The 14,670-nt window shown below is 44.0% G+C and overlaps 1 long non-coding RNA gene across 2 annotated transcripts; it reads right to left on the minus strand.

Moving 5' to 3' along the window:
• Positions 1-2,749: 2,749 nt before the first annotated feature.
• On the minus strand, positions 2,750-14,613 carry LOC308458805. 2 transcript variants are annotated; one of them, XR_013977682.1, is made up of 4 exons: positions 14,544-14,613; positions 11,265-11,475; positions 10,140-10,221; positions 2,750-3,119 (listed from the first exon to the last, which is right to left on the minus strand). It is a non-coding gene; the product is annotated as an uncharacterized lncRNA (long non-coding RNA). The 2 variants fall into 2 exon arrangements; XR_013977683.1 differs by lacking the exon at positions 14,544-14,613 and adding an exon at positions 14,087-14,435.
• Between the last annotated feature and the right edge of the window lie 57 nt (positions 14,614-14,670).

Below are 14,670 nucleotides of genomic sequence, written 5' to 3' on the forward strand. Positions count from 1 at the left end.
GAAGCCACAGGAAAGGCCTGACTAGTTACCTTGGGAACACTGGGGCAGAAGCAGGAAAGGGAAGAATGATTCCTACAACAGGTAAGCTAGATAAAAGGGCTTATGGGGTGGGGGGTCTCTCTTAAGTCCACTCTCCAGGATCTTGTAAGTTCCTATTGGTGGCAGCGGCGGAGCAAGCCAAACGGGCGCCTGGGGCGGCGTGCATGCCCTGTGCCCAGGGGCGGGGCAGCCGCCCGTTGGGCAGGGCCAGCCGGGCAGGATACTCTGCGGGGCCTCTGAGGAGTCTGCTTGCCTCCTCCCACTCAGCTGCCCTACAGCTGTGGGGAAGGTGGTGGGCAGACCATTTGGGGCAGCACGGAGCCTGCGGGCACCCAAGCCACCGCGTCACTCACAGGAGAGATGCGTGGCTCAGGTGCACTGCAGGCCCTGCAGTGAGTGCCGCCCGGCATTTTGTCAGTGGTGACACTTCCCTCAACAGGGCTGCCTTCAGATGTCTTCTAAAAGTCTGGTAGTTGTTTATCTCTTTGACATCTGCTGGGAGGGCGTTCCACAGGGCGGGTGCCACCACTGGGAAGGCCCTCTGCCTGGTTCCCTGTAGCTTTGCTTCTCGCAGGGAGGGAACCGTCAGAAGGCCCTCGGAGCTGGACCTCAGGGTCCGGGCAGAACGATGGGGGTGGAGACGCTCCTTCAGGTCTACTGGACCGAGGCCGTTTAGGGCTTTCAAGGTGCTGGACAAAGCAGGAGTGTGGACGAGCCCTTATTCGCCTTTCTCTCCACCAGTGATGGAGATGATGGGGCACTTTTTATTGGGTGAGAATAATGCATTTCCCAAATATCCCACCCACCCCTCGTACCCCCGCCGCTTCATTCATCTTTCAGGAAAACAACCCACCTTCTTCAAAAGCTGAGTTTTACACGGGATTCAGCTGCAAAGCAACAAGCCCTTGGTGCTTCACTCAGGGTTAATTCCAGCCTGAAGCTGATGAGAGATGGACTGTCTTGTCAGCCTCATATACCCTCTGTGATCTCTCCCCCCCGCCCCCCACTGCTCCCCACCACCCAGAGGCATCTTCTGGCCCAAGATGGCAGTGCCACTTCTTCCAGGCTGGAGGGAATCTCTCCTCTCCCCCCAGCCATCCACTTTCCATCTGCAGCCGCAATTAGCTCTGCTTGGTTGCTCCATTTCTGCAGAAGCCACAGAAAGTGCTCCTTGCGCATTGAGCGGAGTGACCTCAGAGCACCTGCCCTCCAACCGAGGCAGCAGAGGCCGTTTTAGAGTAGCATGGCCGCTCTGAGTGCACGGGGCGCTGTGTTGTGGAGAGTGCCGCCACAATGCTGTAGGACCGAGTGTGAGAGGTGCAGGAGTGCCCAGTTTTAGCATTGCACAGGGTGCCGCTGAAATTTGAGACCCCAGAGTCTGCCTTGGGCCAGTGGCAGAGCAAATGCACGGTTCCCTGCACGGTCAGGGAAAAAACAATGCTGTCCAGGGTTGTAAAGACTGCGGAGAGAATAATTGGGTGCGCTCTTTCCACCTTGGATCAAATCTACGCTTCCAGGTGACATAAGGAAGCTGCAGAGATAGTGCAGGATAGTGCGCACCCCGGAAATGATTGCCTTCTGGAAGAAGGTACAGGGTTATAAAAACTAGGACTAGCCGCCTGAGAAACAGTTTCTACCCAAATGCGATTTTGGTTTTAAACGCAGTGTAAGTTAGTCTCTATGGGAGTATATTGTATTTAATTATGGGGTATCAGAGTTTTTAGGGGGCTAACCAGGCTGGGATAACTGGGATAGCAGGCTTGCTGGTTCTTGAATGTCTGATGTAGACTTTTCCAATTTCATTGTTCTGCATGGGACAATGACAATAAAGATTATCGTATCATATTATCATATCGTATGCCTGCACTGCCCAGGGCAGGTGTGCTCCCAAGGGGGACGTGGCGTGGAGGGTGCCCTCCCATGGCAGACATTTGGCACGCCAGCCACCCGTGACTCCCAATCCTCCCCCAAGCTGTCAAAACGAAGGGGGAAGGGGGGAATGTCTCCGGCAAAGTGGCGCAGCTCCCCCCTTACACCGATGGCTCGGGGCAAGCTTGGGAGTCGCAGGCAGGTGGTGCGCCGAATGTCACCCCCCTCAGTGAGGGCACCCAGGGCGATCCACCCCCACCGCCTCCCCTTCTTCCTCCCCTGCCTTGGGCTTCACACAGCTGCTTTGCATGCAGGGGAGGAGCTCATCCATACTTCTGTTTGCCCCACCCCCAGGAAAGTCTGCTTTTTACTACTAAATCAGAGTAAAAGGCAACCGGGTTTTCTGTGCAATGGCCATTGCTCTGAAAAGACGCAGTTGCGTCTTACGTTCACTTCAGGATGCGAACGGGGCTCCGGAACAGATCTCGTTCGCATCCAGAGGTACCACTGTACATTAGGACAAAAGGAAACATGTCCGATCTTCTTCCTGTCCAAAGCAAAGAGGCAAAAGCAAAAGCTTTACACAAAACGGAAGTTCCCAGCATACTGTGCTGGAGTGTAAACGGACATGTGACACACAACAATCATGCCTGTTCCTTAAGGTGGAACAGAATATCTCAACTGTTGTTGTTGTTTACAATCAAGCAGTCTATAAATTTTATGAAACAAATAAATAAATGCGTCCTGGAGCTGAGCTGAGCTTGAATAAACCTCCCCAGGTGCCCAGAGGAGGAGCCTGGCCTGGGGCTTGACCCCATGCCCAAACCACAGAAGTCTTCCACATGTTCGCAAGCTCCTTGCACCCATACTTCCATCTTTTTCCATCTTTTTCCATGTTTCATATATATATCTGGGGTGCCTCAGATGGTGCATTTGGTTGAAACATTTATTTCAGCCGGCTGGAGAAGCTGCCAGGGCATCTCCACCTCATTATCTGGGCTGACGCATCCTTCCAAAGGTCTTGCTTTGGATGTGGCCACAGAAGTCCTTCTTAGCAGAAGCTTCACTGCCGAGCCTCTGGCAGCATAAACAATCCAGCCTGACGCCTCAACGATACCTTTCATTAGGCTGCCTCTGCCCATAAAGCTGCCTCGTAATTGGCAACGTGCGGCACGGGTTTCGAACGCAGGTCAGCAGCATCCACCAGCCAGCTGAAAATCAAAGGACCAGCTCCGTGAAGAAGAACAGAAGTTTTGTTACCTGTCAGTTGTCAAATTCAGCCAACTCCATGGAACCAGACACAACTCACAGACCAGTCCTTCCCGAAACACGACAACACACCTACGCAAGACAGATTAATCCCCTTAAATTTGGATGCACTATGTACCAAAAGAAACAAGCCAGCAAGTTTCTAGGTTCGATGGGACTGAGAAGAGAAACTTTAAAAGCTTGAAAGCAACGCCTCCTGGTGGGAGAGGGGGTCCCCCAAGCCAAAGTGAGTCTGGGAGGAAATTCCAGTAGCTGGGAGGAGAGGTAGAATTGCAATTCTCAAGGCCCAAGACTAGCAGAAGTGCTGCTCCAGGGGCCACCAGCAAGCAAAGGGGCAGCTAGGACATTTTAGAGCCTGGAGTCCTGTGTCCAATTCTGGGCACAGTTAAAGAAGGATATTGACAAGCTGGAATGTGTGTAGAGGAAGGTGACCAAGATGTTCAAGAGTCTGGAAAGCAAGCCTGATGAGGAAGGATTGAGAAGTACTAAGGGGGATACTAGGGGAGAAAAGAAGGCACCTTTTATCATAGGTGGTGGAAATGTAAGGTAGTAAAAGAACTTGGGGAAATGATATATAATGAGTTGAAAAAATGTTTAAAATAACCTTTTCTTAAAAACCTGAAATTTTCCTTTTAGGAATTCTAGGTGCTGAAATCCCAAAAGAGCAGAAAAGACTATTTATGTATGCAACCACAACTGCGTGGATGTTATTGGCCCAGAGACGGGAAAAAGATCAAGTCCTGACCAGAGAAGGATGGCAGATCAAGTTGATGGACTGTGTCGAAATGGCTAAAATGACCGGAAGAATCAGAAATCAGGAAGACCAACATTTTAATTATGAATGGGGAAATTTTAAAACTTATGTTAAAGACCATTGTAAACCGTTAAAATCGTTAGTAGGGTTGGAATAACACTTGTAGTTTAATGGTGAATTTTGGACATAATGGAGGTGTAAAAGATTTGGATTATCATAAAAGATGCAGGAGGAAATGATTAATAATAGGACCCACAAAGGGGAGGAGGGAAGTCCAGGAGATTCCTTGGAATCTTGTTTTTATGAAGCGTGAAGGCAATGCCTCCTGGTGTGAGGGGGGTTCCCTAAGTCAAAGTGAGTGGGGGGGCTCTTTAGCTCTAAATCAGAACAAACAGCAATCCATAGAAAACTCTTTCACCATTTAGTCTGATCCAGGGCTAAAGATCGGGTTTCCCTGGCGGAAAACAATGGAGTAAGCGGAGATGGGGATAAGCCCTAATTGCAGAACCTTATGCCTGTCCCTACTGGATTGCTGCAAAGGAAGAGAAATGTTGCTGGTCGGTCCTCCCCCCTCCCCCCTCAGCCTCAATCTTCCCACTGTTGGTGTTCACCATCATCAGAGAGCCATTTCAGCACATCTGTCTAATCTCTGCAGCTATTAGGCAAGGGGAGAAAATTGATGGTGTTTCGGAGGTGCTTGTCACCATCAATGCTGCATATACAGACCCAGTTGCTGGATCCTTCTCAGTTTTTGGATCCAGCCAAAATAGACTCCCTTGCAACCCATAGTGGGGGGCGGGGCGGGGAGAACACCAAAAGAGGACCAAATTTACCAAGAGGAAATCCCATTCTTCAGGCTAAGCCAGGGAAATCCCTGCCCTCCTGCTCCTCCCAAACATATTTATCACCTCATTATCCCAGTTAAATAATTGGCAACAGCCTCTCTGCTAGAGGAACAGCTGCCTTCATTTGCAAATCAAGAATGATGGGGAATTTGCCAGTCCCCTGAGCAGATGCCTGCCTTTCCCTGAGAAAATGCAGCAGGCCCAGAAAGCCTTGGGGAAAGCGCCAGGCCACCATCAGAAGGGAAAAGGGAGAGGCGACGCCATGCGCCACAAGTCTGGCACGCCAGGGGTGGCTGCTGGTGCCCAGTGGGACTCGCAAGGTGGGGCGCGGCAGGGAGGCCAACAGCAGGGGGCGCCAGAGTGAATGGCAGGTGGATATTAGAGGAGCCTGCTAGATCAGAGCAATGCCCAATTGCTGCCCTCATCTGTGGAGGCAGAGCATAGGCAGCATGGCTGGTGGCCATCGAGAGCCTCTCCTCCTCTATGAATTTTTCCAATCCTCTTTTAAAGTCATCCAAGTGGGTGGCCATTGCTGCCTCCTGTGGGAGGGAGTTCCACAGGTTAACTATGCCCTGTACTTGCTTTTATCTTCCCATAATCTTTCAGCATTCGGCTTCATTGGATGTCCACACATTCCGGTGTTTCATAAAGATGAGGAAAGCTTCTCTGTCGGTTTCCTCTGTGCCAGGCATCATTTTATAATCTTCTACCTTGTTCCTCCACCGAAGAATGGATGCTTTTGAATTCTGGTGCTGGAGGAGACTCTTGAGAGTCCCATGGACTGCAAGAAGATCAAACGTATCCATTCTGTTGTTTTTTTTTAAATAATTTTTTATTAAAGTTTAAAACAACAAAACAAGCAAAACAACACACTCAAAAAACAATACAAAACTTTACAATAAAAACACAAAACACAACAATTAAAAACAAACTCTCTTTTCCATTTCCAATTTTAAATTACTTATTTTCTAGACTTCCTCAAACCTCCCTCTTTTGTATTCCAGTCCACATTATTTGTCCAGCAGTTTCTTTTCCACTTTTTTAATCCCAATCTTTAATTTAATAATATATTAAAATATATAACTTCTACTTTTTTTAAACCTAATCCTTGATCTTAATATCATATAACTTTAAAATTTCCCCTTTTAATATCAAATTTCCATTTCTTTAAACATCTTTAATCTTGATCTTTAATCTTAATCTATCCTTAACTTTAACCTGTGCAGCTGGAAACCACTTATTTTCAGTCCAACATCACTCTAACATTCCTTAATTTTACAGTGTTTCTGAAGATAGTCTTTGAATTTCTTCCAGTCTTCCTCCATCGACTCTTCTCCCTGGTCACGGATTCTACCAGTCATTTCCGCCAGTTCGATATAGTCCATAAATTTCATCTGCCATTCCTCCAGCGTGGGAAGTTCTTGTGTCTTCCAATACTTTGTGATGAGTATTCTTGCTGCTGTTGTTGCATACATAAAGAAAGTTCTATCCTTTTTTAACACCATTTGGCCGACTATGCCCAGGAGAAAGGCCTCTGGTTTCTTAGGGAAGGTATACTTAAATACCTTTTTCAATTCATTATATATCATTTCCCAGAAAGCCTTAATCTTTGGGCACGTCCACCAAAGGTGAAAAAATGTACCTTCAGTTTCTTTACATTTCCAACATTTGTTATCGGGCAAATGATAGATTTTTGCAAGCTTGACTGGGGTTATGTACCACCTGTATATCATTTTCATAATATTCTCTCTTAAGGCATTACATGCCGTAAATTTCATACCTGTGGTCCATAACTGTTCCCAGTCAGCAAACATAATGTTATGACCAACGTCCTGTGCCCATTTAATCATAGCCGATTTTACCGTTTCATCTTGAGTATTCCATTTCAGCAGCAAGTTATACATTCTTGACAAATTCTTAGTCTTGGGTTCTAACAATTCTGTTTCTAATTTGGATCTTTCCACCTGGAAGCCAATTTTCCTGTCCAATTTAAATACCTCCATTATTTGATAGTAATGAAGCCAGTCTCGCACTTTGTTTTTTAGTTTTTCAAAACTCTGCAATTTCAGTCTATCTCCGTCTTGTTCCAAAATTTCCCAATATTTCGGCCATTTGACCTCCATATTGACCCTTTTCAAGGCTTTCGCTTCCATTGGTGACAGCCACCTTGGGGTTTTATTTTCTAGCAAATCCTTATATCTTATCCAAACATTAAACAGCGCTTTCCTGACAATGTGGTTTTTAAATGCTTTATGTGCTTTGACCTTATCATACCATAAATATGCATGCCATCCAAATACATTATTAAAACCTTCTAGATCCAAAATGTCAGTGTTTTCAAGAAGTAGCCATTCTTTCAACCAGCAAAAGGCTGCTGATTCATAGTAAAGTTTAAGGTCTGGCAGGGCAAATCCACCTCTTTCCTTTGCATCCGTTAGTATTTTAAATTTTATTCTGGGTTTCTTGCCCTGCCAGACAAATTTTGAAATATCTTTCTGCCACCTCTTGAAACAATCCATTTTGTCCACAATCTGCAAAGTTTGAAACAAAAACAACATTCTAGGCAATACATTCATTTTTATCGCAGCAATACGGCCTAGCAGTGAAAGCTTCAAATTTGACCAAATTTCTAAATCTTTTTTCACTTCTGACCAACATTTTTCATAGTTATCTTTAAATAAATTCCCATTTTTTGCTGTCATGTTAATCCCCAGGTATTTAACTTTCTTAACCACTGTTAAACCTGTCTCATTCTGAAACCTCTCTCTTTCAAACGGTGTTAAGTTTTTCTCTAGAACCTTGGTTTTTAACTTGTTCAATTTAAATCCTGCCACTTGACCAAATTCTTGAATCAGTTCTAAAACTCTTTTAGTACTAGATTCTGGCTCCTGTAACGTCAATACTAAGTCATCTGCAAATGCTCTCAATTTATAGTGTTTAGTTCTGACCTGTATACCTTTAACCATCTGGTCCCTTCTAATCATATTTAGCAGAACCTCCAGGACCGAAACAAAAAGAAGTGGGGAAATTGGGCAACCTTGTCGTGTCCCTTTTTCAATTTTAAGTTCTTCCGTCACAACATTATTTACAATTAGTTTAGCCTTTTGTTCTGAATAAATTGCACTTATACCATTCTCAAAACCTTGGCCTACCCCCATACCCTGTAGATTCTTCTTCATAAACTTCCAAGAAATATTGTCAAAGGCTTTCTCCGCGTCTACAAATATCAACACTGCTTTAGTGTTTATATTCACTTCTAATTTTTCCAAAATATCAATTATATTCCTCAAATTATCAGACAAATGTCTTCCTGGGAGAAAGCCCGCTTGGTCTTTATGAATCTCTTCCAACAGCACTTTTTAAAATCTCTTAGCCAAAATATCTGCAAAAATTTTGTAATCCACATTAAGTAATGATATAGGGCGGTAGTTCTTAAGTTGTGTCTTTTCAGTCTCTGTTTTTGGTACAAGTGTAATATATGCTTCTTTCCACGACTCTGGTGCCCTCTTCCCCTCCATTATTTCGTTGCAGACCTCTTTCAATGGTTGAATTAGCCATTCTTTTAAAGATCTGTAGTATCTAGAGGTCAAGCCGTCTGGTCCTGGAGATTTACCCAGTTGCATGTTTTGAATGGCACCTTCTATTTCCTGTTCAGTTATTCTGTCATTCAAAATTAGTCTATTTTCTAGAGATATTTTTTGTAATCCATTTGTTTTCAAAAATTGGTCTAAGTCTGTTTCTTTCACTGGCCCTTGAGTATATAGTCTTTTAAAATACTTCTGGAAGCAACTTCTAATCTCCGCAGGGTTCTGTATATTCCTTCCTTCCACTTCTAAATTCGTGATCGTATTTAGTTTTTGTCTCTTTTTCATTTGCCATGCCAACAATTTACCACATTTATTGGCCGATTCAAAAGTCTTTTGTCTCATTTGTTTAATTTTCCATTCTATTTCCTGATTCATTATTTTCATATATTGTACTTGATATAACTTTAACTCTCTCAGAATCTCTTGAGATTTGGGATTTACTCTCAGTCTTTTTTCACATTCATTCATTTTGTTCATAATTTTATCCTTCTTCTCATTTTGAGTTCTTTATCGCATTCTGTTGTATTAAGAACCCTCTCATAACCGCTTTACTTGCATCCCAGATTACTCTTTTCTCCACGTTGGAACTAAGATTTATCTCGAAGTAATCTCTTAGAGTTTTTTGGGCCTTCTTAAGAAATTCTTCATCTCTAAATAAGGTGTCATTCATCTTCCATCTGAAGGAGCCAGTTGGTGTTAGTCTCATTTCCACAAACGTATCCATTCTGAAGGAAATCAGCCCTGAGTGCTCACTGGAAGGACAGATCATGAAACTGAGGCTCCAAGACTTTGGCCACCTCATGAGAAGAGGACTCCCTGGAAAAGACCCTGATGGTGGGAAAGATGGAGGGCACAAGGAGAAGGGGACGACAGAGGACGAGATGGTGGGACAGTGTTCTGGAAGCTACCAGCATGAGTTTGACCAAACTGCGGGAGGCAGTGGAAGACAGGAGTGCCTGGAGTGCTCTGGTCCAGGGGGTCACGAAGAGACTGACACGACTAAACGACTAAAGAACAACAATGCTGTAGTATAGAATGCTGCGATGTCATTTGCCTGGGTCAGTTTTTTCCAGCTAGTTCAGTTATCAGCCGTTGAGAACAAACACGTAAGTTCCTCATTGAAATGACTAGGTTAATTTTTTTTTTTTTTTTTAAAAATTGTATGTTAAAAGATGCAAATCTTCCTCAAAGCCTGTGGGGAGACGCGGCTGTCCCAGAATCATCCGTAAATATTAGTCAATCTCAGATAAAAATTCATGTAAATATGTTTCAGTAACACCATGAATATCACCTGCCTGCCTGTCTTGTACCTCCAGTGTGACAAAAGCAAGTACACCAGGTAAAAGTTGTATGTTATTCTTAAAGCTTAAATAAAATTGCCTTGGGTAGTTTTTCAAGGAGAAAAGAGAACTATCAAAAAGGGTCAAACTGTTGGGAAAAAGCACGACCCTGGGCAACTTCCATGCAGCTCTGTAAATTATATTTTCCATACAAGGAAGGATTAAAACAACCCCCTCCCCCAATTAACATAACATAATATGGAAGCACTATTAAATTATTAAAATCTGAGCTTTAAAAAGCATGTCAAGTAGCAAAATTCAACCCCAAAATTCTAATGCATAATTTAGGGCTTTTTGCCAGATCAGTGTTGCTTTCTTGCAGATCAGAAACTTTCTCTCAAGGTTGTATTCATGCTGTATAAATGCCGCATTTTCTCAGTATCCAAAAATCATTTTTTTATTTTTTTTGTATGTAGCAGGAAATACAATGCCTTACTTTGCTCAGACGTGGCAATTTGCAGGCCAGAGAGTTGCTTCTAAGTCGTCATGATCACAGGGGTTGCAAATGGGATCTGTCACTTTAAGGAAGACACAGAGCAGTCACCAGTGGGAGAAAATCTGAGGGGCGTCTCAGATATATAAGAGCCTCAAAGGCCAGTGCAGCGCATGCAAAAGATCTTTTGAGCATGGTGGGCATAGAGAGCTTAAGTCCATAGACACCCTAATGCAAGAATGAGTGTCGCTTGGCATGGACACAGTAGTGCAAAGAAGGTATTTTTCAAAATCTGGAAAACAATTGCAACATTTGATCAAAAGCAAAATATTTTCAATCACTTCTTTCCCCGAGATCTACAAAGCAAAGTACATAAAAGTACAAAGCACTGAAATATGCCTATCCCTGGGATGTCCAAAATAATCGAAGAAAAGCAAACGGGGAAATTGGATGTCTGATGAGAAAAAGAGCCATTCTTGCATAGCTTCAGAATCCTAGAAATTAAAGTCCTTTTCGATTTATTATTTCGGTTCTGAGGCCTGATCTACCTCTACAGTTGGAGGACAAAGAAACTAGCAAACAAAAATAGAGGCAACACACCAGTCTCCCCACCCTCCATCACCACCAACTCTTCACCGAAATAATATTGGCCTCCAGAACCTGGGCAATCACTGGGCAAGGGCTTTGCGCATGCAGGTGAGTTAGAAATTTCTTTGGTAGAGCTTTATAAGACTTTGGAGGCTAATTAAAGGGTAGAGGAGAAGTTTGGATGGTTGTTCGTTGTTCAGTAGGTGCAGCAGGAGACTCTAAATCTCAGGGTCTTGGGTTCAAGCCCACGTTGGGGAAAATATTCCCACGTAGGAAGGGGTAGATGATCGCCTCATGGTCCCTTCCAACTCTGCAATTCCATGTTGCTATGAAGTGGCAAGATCAGTCAAAAGAACCGACAGCTTTGCTGGCTCCTAGTTTGCAGGAATTAACTTGTGGAACTCGCTCCCACATGAGGCAGTGAGGTCCACCAACTTAGGTGGCTTTAAAAGAGGGTTAGAGTCTCAGGGGTCAGCAAACGTTTTCAGCAGGGGGCCGGTCTTTGTACTTTGTACCCTAGACTATCCAGTCTGACCCTACCTGGTTCAATTGGTTGTGCCATGTAATCATTCTCTTATTGATGGAGATCTGTCCATCCAGTGGTTCTTGAGCGTCAATTCTTCCTACTTTCACTTTTAGGAAAGATTTGTTTGGGAAAGTGACCCAACTGATAATATCAAATCCAGCTAACAATTCGCCCTTCTCATCAAAGGACACTTTGTCACCAGCACTGTTGTTGAAGGAGATACTCCTAAGAAAAGCATGAAGTAAAAGATGTTTAAGTCATATTTTTGAAGTGTGAATGTGCTTTATATGCAATGTGCTTTGTGTGGCACTGCCCTTGAGATTGGTCTGGAAGCTGTAGCTGGTGCAAAATACCCCATACACTGGGACAGAGTATTGTCTATACTGTATATTACCCCACTTTTTGAAGAATTGCACGGGCTGCCAATTAGCTACTGGGCTAAATTCAAAGTGCTGGTTTTGGCGTATAAAATCCTACACAGCTTGGGACCATGATACCTGAATTTTTTTTCTTACCCCTTATATATCAGGGGACAGCAAACTTTTTCAGCAGGGGGCCAGTCCACTGTCCCTCAGACCTTGTGGGGGGCCAGACTATATTTTGAAAAAAAAACCCACGAACGAATTCCTATGCCTCACAAATAACGCAGAGATGCATTTTAAAGAAAAGGACACATTCTACTAATGTAAAAACACCAGGTAAAGGTAAAGGTAAAGGGACCCCTGATCATTAGGTCCAGTTTTGGCCGACTCTGGGGTTGCGGCGCTCATCTCGCTTTATTGGCCGAGGGAGCCGGCATACACCTTCCGGGTCATGTGGCCAGCAGGACTAAGCCACTTCTGCAGAACCAGAGCAGCGCACAGAAACACCGTTTACCTTCCCGCTGGAGCGGTACCTATTTATCTACTTGCACTTTTGACGTGCTTTCGAACTGCTAGGTTGGCAGGAACAGGGACTGAGCAATGGGAGCTCACCCCGTCGCGGGGATTCAAACCACCGACCTTCTGATCAGCAAGTCCTAGGCTCTGTGGTTTAACCCACAGCGCCACCTGCGTCCCCAGGTAGGCCCCACAAATAACCCAGAGATGCATTTTAAATAAAAGGACACATTCTGCTCATGTAAAAACAGGCTGATTCCCGGACTATCCGCAGGCTGGATTTAGAAGGCGATTGGTCCGCATCTGGCCCCTGGGTCAGACAAATTTAGACAAATTCATGGAGAAGGGGAGGGCTATAACTGGCCACCCACCATGATGGAAAAGCAGGACATTCTGGGATCAAATCAGAAACTGTGACAGCTTCTGTAAATCCAGGACTGTCCCTGGAAAATAGGGAGCCTTGGAGGGTCTGTCCATATTGCAAAGCACTGCCCAAGCCCTCTTTGTGCTCCTGAATGGCACGTTTTGCTCCCAGCTCCCCATGGAGGCTCCAGCAGGCCCTTGGCCTTAGGAGGTTCCTTCTTGCATCCTTGTGGCATCAATTGCTGCCATCTAGAGGCTGAAGAGGCAGCAATGGCAGGAGATGCAATGCCAGAAAAGGGTTTTATTTGGAAGCAAATCCCAGTGGAATATTTGAGCTGGTGATTCCGCACTATTCATTGCCTCCATGAGTCATGACTGCTGGACATCTCAGTTTCCCGTGTGCCCGATTCCTCCTAACCAGCTTGGAAGAGGCCCTCAAGGGAACAGAACACACTGCAGGTATTCTCAGATAGGCGCTTGCACAGAGAGCACAAACTGGCTAACTGTGGGTTCTCCGGGATTGCAGAACACCTGTTTGCAACAGCCTCAAATAAAACTATTCTGAAGAAATACCCCACATTCTGCTCCAAGAAAATAACAATAAATCAGATGCAAACATAAAGAAGGCTTCCTGCTTGCTGAACATTCATTCTGATTTGTTTGCAGGATGATAGATACTTCCTTCTCACAAAAAGGTCAGTTATTTGGGAGATGCCAGTTTTTGTTTTTGTTTTTTATAAATATTTATTAAAGTTTTCACAATATTACATACAAAAAAAAAAAAAGTTAAAAACAATTCCATCTTTTCGTCACTTATCTTTCATTTACTTGTTTCCCGGACCTCCTCATGCCTCCCTTTTTTGTATTCCAGTTCAATTTATTAGTTCAGCAATTCCTTTCCCTCCTTATTTTATCCTGATCTTTAATCTTAATATATTATAGCATTAAATTTTTACCTATTAAAAATCCAATTTTTCCATATTCTTTTATACCATTACAGCTAGAAACCACTTAACTTCAATCCAACATCATTCTAACATTCATTAATTTTGCAATATTTCTGTAAATAGTCTTTAAATTTCTTTTTAGAAATTTAGAAATTTAAATAGTCTTTTAAATTTCTTCCAAGGTCTTTCGATAGTGCAGATTCAAAATTTCGTCTCTCTCCTCTTTTGTTCGAAGAGTAATCAAGCAGTCCCTCACCTTGTTCCTCCTTTGTCCTCTTCCAAGTCTAAATGCACTCACTATCTTGAAGATCTAGGTGGTGGAATTCCTGTCATATCTCAAAGTTCCATACTGTTGGAACACACTCGCCATGGGCAGTTTGACTTGTACAAAAGAGTGCACTCGATCAATTGTGGGAATGTTCAGGGATGCAGGAGAGGATATATTGTCTGATTATAGTCTTTCCAACTTGTGTAAACAAGTTCACAATTTAGCAGAATAACATTCCCCTTTTTAAACTCGCAGCGGATGCGTTTGCTCAGGCTCGTTAAAGCCTCTATAATAACTGTTCTGGTATTTTCCCCTTATTCCCTCATAAAAGATAAGACATGACATAGTCTTCTATGAAAGTATGAAAAGAGTTTACTCACATATCATTCTGTTCACAATCGGATCCCAGAAGGCAGACTTAGCTTAGAAAAGTAACATACACCTGGAAACTATCTCATAAGGAGACAGTCCCTTTGTCCTCTCTTGGCTGGAAGCATCTTTGGCTAAGCATGTTGTTTCTTCGATGCATGTAGTGAAAGAGAGATGGCTGCCCTGCCCTGTGCTTTTGTTGTTACCTGCACAGGTGAGGCCACGCCCACCTCTAGTCACATGCAGAGGAAGTCTGTCCCAGCCCAGAAGGAAACAGGAAGTTTATCTGCTGGCTGGACAAACATTCCTCCCCATGTGTAAACATGTTCATTCTAGGAATGTTGTTCTTGACTGCTCTTGTGTTTCACATCCCACATCAATCTGGTGGGTCACTAACTTCACATCTGGCACAGCAGTGCAGACCCATGGAGTCCCGAGGTGTGCATTTCTGCAAAATTTGTCACTGACCCGGGGACCAGTTTTTCTGCTCTTCTGATGCGATGCTCCTGGGCGCCGGATGGAGAGAACCCAGGGAGTGTTCCAAAGGTTGTTTTTTGATTGTTGGTTCTAGAAATGAGCCGAGAACCACTCCTTT

Source organism: Podarcis pityusensis (genome assembly GCF_964106645.2).
Source record: "Podarcis pityusensis genome assembly, chromosome: 11".
Taxonomy (NCBI): Eukaryota; Metazoa; Chordata; class Lepidosauria; order Squamata; family Lacertidae; genus Podarcis; species Podarcis pityusensis.